Source organism: Mandrillus leucophaeus, unplaced genomic scaffold, assembly GCF_000951045.1.
Source record: "Mandrillus leucophaeus isolate KB7577 unplaced genomic scaffold, Mleu.le_1.0 Scaffold268, whole genome shotgun sequence".
Classification (NCBI taxonomy): Eukaryota; Metazoa; Chordata; class Mammalia; order Primates; family Cercopithecidae; genus Mandrillus; species Mandrillus leucophaeus.
This window is the reverse complement of record NW_012102787.1, coordinates 2883263-2889186: the sequence shown is the minus strand read 5'-3', so window position 1 is coordinate 2889186 and position 5924 is coordinate 2883263. Positions and strand designations below refer to the sequence as shown.

Here is a 5924-nt window from a genome sequence, read left to right as displayed (position 1 = left end):
TTTTTCTTTTTTCCTCTACTACATTAACAGAGACTCAGAAAACGAACAATATTCAATTTGGTGCAGAAAAAGAGAAACAGACATTTTCATTTTCTGCAAGTATTAATTTTTATAGAAAGAGGATCTGAGGCCCGCCTTACTTTCTTTTTTGTCTGGATATCTGACAGAATAATCTCTTTAACCTAATTTCTTGCTCTAATAGAAAAATACAGAAAAGTAGAGGTAATGAGGTAGAGAAAACATTAATAACTGGCACTAGGATTCTCAGGGAGAAAACAGTCTTTGGAAAGGTGCTCTCAGAGATGTTTGTAACAGAAGGTGCTCTCTACCCTCACCCCAGGATCTGGGTGTTGGCAGGTGCCATGGCTTTGAAGGGAGGGAAAGCTACTCTTTGTGAGGCAAGATGAGGGATGTTTTACTTCTAAAGGAAGGAAGAAAGTGGCAGAAGAGAGACAAGTGGGGAGTAAGGGAGGAAAGCCAGCGAGATGGAAAGCTGCAAGGACGTAAGAAACTTCATGGTGGCGAGGAGAGCACAGCACTTTGAGAATGACCACGACTTTTGTTTGTCCCAAGTTGTCTCCCTTTCCTCTCCTCTTTCTCCAGGAAATCTTCACTAAAGTCAGCTAAACCCACCAACATTTTCTATCAATGATTTTTTAATTGTAACTTTCGAGGAAACTGGGAAAGAGCCCTAGGACGTGGAAGAATTGCCACGCTGTAAACCCAGTGCCAGATGAGAGCAATTGGGAGGTAAAGCCAAGCACCCCCTGCCCCAGTCCTGCCCCAAGCCCTTCCTGGAAAACCTGCAGAAACTGGTGGGGATAGCTTTGCTCTCCTGCAGGCTGTGCATTGGGCAGGAGGGCAATTTATTCGTTCAATACTTACCGATCACCTACTACGCACTAGGCATCATTCTGAGTAGCAGGAAGGAAGGAAGGAATGTAAACAAAGGAGCTCACATTTCTGTGAGTCAGATCATAAGCAGAGACAGACAATAACTATGATCTAATGTTCTATTTTCACAGCTGCTATGAAGAAAAATAAGGTAGGATAAGAGAGTAGAGATCCATGGGGTTGAGAGTGAATGCCTTTTGGGGGAAGTATTTTAGGCATGGACGGCAAGACAAAGGCCCTGCGGCAGAAACCCCCTAATGTGTATAGAGGAAGGTCTGCCAGAGGTTGTGCCTGACTGACGTGGGGGAGGGGAGAGTGGTGGGAGGCAAGGCCAGAGAGAAGCAGAAGCCAGTTCGCGAGGGCCTCCTGGGAAGAATACGGCCATTGGGTTTTATTCTGAGAGTAATGGAGGCATTTGAGAAGAGAAGCAACAGGATTTGATTTCCTGTTGCAGAAGATAACTCTGGTATTCTGTGGCAAATGGGCTTAGGTGACATGGGTGGAAGCAGGAGAACCAGATGAGATGATAAAATGATGAGGCTGGCATGGATTAGGGTGAAGGCAGAGAAGGTGGTGGGAGTGGATGTATTCTGAATGAGAAATTGACAAGACTTGCAGATGGATTAGATAGGAGATATGAGAGAAAGAAGAGAATAAAAATGACACCTAGGTTTGTTTGCTTGGTTTTTTAAATAAATAATTTGTGATTTAAATTATAATTTTAAGAGCAACACTTGCTCACTGTAGAAAATTTAAATAATGCAGAAAAATTTAAAGAGAAAAATAAATTACTCATAATTCCAGAATTGTAGACACTTTAGTATACAACATTGTGTGTCTGTGTCTGTATGTGTGTGTGTCAGTATATATGTGTATATATATATGGATATACATAGATATAGATGGATGGATGATCTGAATTTTCTAACTATACATGTAGTTAGAATATATTTTGAGTATATTATTTTCTAGATTGCTTTTTAAAACATTTTATTTTTAAACTATTTTAGACTTACAATATTAAAAATAGTTGCAAAAGTACTAGAGTTCCCATATTCCTAGTTCCCATTTCACCTAGCTTTTCAGGACATTAACATCTCACATACTACAATGATCAAAACTAGGAAATGAACACTGGTATAATATTACTAACTACACTACAAGTCTTACTCAGATTTCATCAGTGTTTTCCACTAATGTCCTTTTTTTCTGTTCCAGGATTTCACATTGATTTTATTGTTATTTTTCCTTAATCTTCTCCCATCTGTGAGAGTTCCTGTTCTTCCTTGTGCGTGGCACTTGAAGAGTATTGATCAGTGTTTTTGTAGATGTTACTCAATTTGGGGTTTATATTTTCCCATAATTGAAATGAGGTTGTGCGTTTCTGGCACAAATGCTTCTGTGTCCTTCTCAGCACACATCATAGGTTCATGATATTGATACGATATTGATATGATATTGATATGATATCCATGATGTTGAATTTGAACACATGGTGAAAGTGGTGTCTTCTGGCTTTCTCTACTATAAAGTTACTATTCTCCCCTTTGTAGTTAAAATATATCTTAGGGGTGACAGTTTGAGACTATGCAAATACTGTTTCTCCTCAAATTTTCACCCAGTAATTTTAGATTCTGTCAGTGGATAATGTCTGCAAAAATTATTACTGTGCTGTTTACTAATTTGTGGTGATTTTCTATGTCTACTCTGATTTTCTGTTTTCTTACTTTCTTCTATATTTACTAATTGAAATTATTCTGTAAGGAAGAGCTCTTCCTTTCCCCCCATTTATGTATTCATTTGGTTATTCATTTAAATCAATATAGATTCATGGATATTTATTTTACTATAGCGGTTAAAATCCAATACTGTCAGTACGTTCACCAAATTTATTGAGATATAACTGACAAATACAAATAGCGTGTATTTTAGGTGTACAACATTATGTTTTGATACATGTATACACTGTGAAACAATTACCACAATCAAGCTACTTAACATATCCATCACCTCACATAGTTACCATGTGGGGGGTGTGTGTGTGTGTGTGTGTGTGCACGCGTGCGTGCGTGTTGAGAATACTTAAGATCTACTTTCTTAGCAAATTTCAAGTATACAATACACTCTTGTTAACTATAGTCACCATCTCCTACATTAGCTTTCCAAGACTTCTTCATCTTATAACAGAAAGTTTGTACCCTCTAACCAAAATCCTCCCATTTCCCCCAATTCCCATCCCATGGCAATTATCAATCTATTATTAGTTTCTGTGAATTAGACTATTTTTGGATTCCTCCTACATGTGGTAGCATGTACTATTTGTCCTTTTGTGCCTGGCTTATTCATTTAGCATAATGTCCTCTAAGGTCATCCATGTTGTCACATATGGCAGGATTTTATTATTTTTTAAGCCTAAATAATATTCCATTGTATCTTCTTTATCCATTCACCCTTCAGGAGATACTTAGGTTGTTTCCATATCTGGCTGTGGTGAATAACGCTGCAATGAACATGTGGTTGTACATTTCTCTTTGGGATAGTGATTGTATTTTCTTTGTATATATATACCTAGAAGCAGGATTGCTGGTCATATAGTAACCCTATTTTAAATTTTTGTTAGACACCTCCATGCAGTTTTCCATAATGGTTGTACCATTTTGCATTCCCACTAATAGTGTACAAGGGTTTTCTTTTCTCCGCACACTAAATATAACACTTGTTATTTCTTTACTTTTTAACAATAGCCATTTTAATAGATGTGAAATGACATCTGTTTTGATTTGCCTTTCTCTGATGATTAATGATATTTAGCCTTTTTTATATACTTGTTAGGTATTTGTATATGCTTTTTCAAAAAATGTCTATTCAAGTCCTTTGGCCATTTTAAAATCAAATTATTTGGGTTTTTTTTTTTTGCTATTGAGTTGTATGGGTCCCTTAATGGACATGTGGTTTGCAAATATTTTCTCTCATTCTATACGTTGCCTTTTCATTTTGTTGACTGTTTCCTTTGCTGTGTAGAAGCTTTTAAGTTTGATGTAGTCCCACTTGTTTATTTTTGCTTTTGATGCCTGTGCTTCTGGTATCATATCTAAAAAATTATAGGCCAGGCACAGTGGCTCATGCCTGTAACCCCAAGACTTTGGGAGGCTGAGGTGGGAGGATTGTTTGAGGCCAGGAGCTTGAGACCAGCCTTGGGAACATAGGGAGACTGTCTCTATCAAAAAATATATATATATATTTTTAAAAATTACCTGGGTGTGGTGGCACAATCCTTAGTCCCAGGTCTTCAGGAAGCTGAGGGCCAATATATCACTCTACATATATTTTTATTTTGATCCATTTAACCACTTTATGTCACTTGATGGGAGAATTTAATTTGTTTACATTTAAACTAATTGTTGATAAGTAAGGATTTATCACTGCCATTTTGTTAACTGTGTTTTAGTTGTTTTGTAGATTCTTTGTTTCTTTCTACCTCTCTTGCAGTTCCTTTGTGGTTTATTCATTTCTATAGTGATATATTTTGATTCTATTTATCTTTTGTGTATCTACTATAGGTTTTTGCTTTGTGTTTTCCCTGAGGCTTGCTTAAAACATCTTGTCGTTATAACAGACCATTTTAAACTGATAACAATTTTGATTGCATACAAAAACTCTACACTTTTATTCCTCCCATTTTATGTTTTTGATGTCAAAATTTATATCTTTGTATATTGTATATTCATTTAAAAATTATTATTTTAATACTTTTATCTTTTAACTTTTATACTGGAGTTATAAAGTATTTATAAACCACTACTACAGTATTAGAGTATTCTAAATTTTACTATATACTTACCTTAACGATGAGTTTTATGCTTTCAAATGTTTTCATGCTACTAGCTAGAATCCTTTTGTTTCACTCTGAAGATTTTTCTTTACAATTTCTTGTAAGGTATTTATGAAGGATAGATTTGCTAGGTGGAGTATTCTTTGTTGATGTTTATTTTTCTTTCAGCACTTTGGATATATCATCTGACTCTTCTGCCCTGGAAAGTTTCTACTGGGAAATCCACTGGTAGCCTTACGGAGGTTCACATGTATGTGCTATTTTCAAATTTTTCTTTGTCTGATTTGTGAAAGTTATTGTAATGTCTCAATACAACCTTCTTTGGATTAAATCTGTTTGGAAACTTCAGGCTTCATTTACCTGGAAGTCCCTGTCTCTCCCCAGATTTGGGAAGTTTTCAACCACTATTTCTCTAAATAAGCTTCCTTCTCATTTCTCTTTTTTCTCCCTCTTTCAAATTCCCATAATACAAATGCTAGCTCTCATATCGGTGTCCCATAAATTCCATAGGCTTTATTCACTTTTTGATTGTTTATTTTTCCCCTCTGTATAACTTTGAATAACCTGTCTTTGAGTTCACAGATTTTTTCTTCTTGATCAAGTATGTTGTTGACACTCTGTGTTGCATTATAAACATTTCACTCATTGTATTCTTCAGCTTTAGAATTTCTGTTGTGTTATTTTTTATTATTTCTATTTCTTTATTGAGCTTCTCATTTTGTTCATATATTGTTTTTCTGATTTTGTTATCTGTGTTCTTTTGTAGTTTGCTGAGTTTCCTTAAAACAATTATTTTGAATTATTTGTCAGGCAATTCATAGATCTCTGTTTCTTTGAGGTCATTTACTGGAATATTAATGTGATCCTTTGGTGGTGCCATGTTTCCTTAATTTTTTAGGTTGCTTGAAGTCTTGTGTTGCTGTCTTCACATTTGAAGAAACAGTCACTTCCTTCAGTCTTTATTCACTGGCTTTAGGAGAGAAACACCTTCATCAATCAGCCTATCTAGGGATTATCAGGCTCTCTCAGACTTCTATGAATGTGCCCACTACACACATTCTGTTCCTTCATGAAGGGAAAGTCTTAGGATTGTATGCATTCATTCACTCAGTCCCACAAAGCCAGGCTAGGTGCTGAGATGTTACTGTTTGTTTTTTCTAGGGCAGTGCCCTGAAATGCTCAAGTGTATATGCCTTCT

The 5924-nt window shown here is 35.9% G+C and overlaps 1 pseudogene; it reads right to left on the bottom strand.

The window, feature by feature from the left end:
• The window catches only part of LOC105542773, an 8605-nt pseudogene extending 5340 nt beyond the window's left edge, over positions 1–3265 (bottom strand).
• Positions 3266–5924: the final 2659 nt, after the last annotated feature.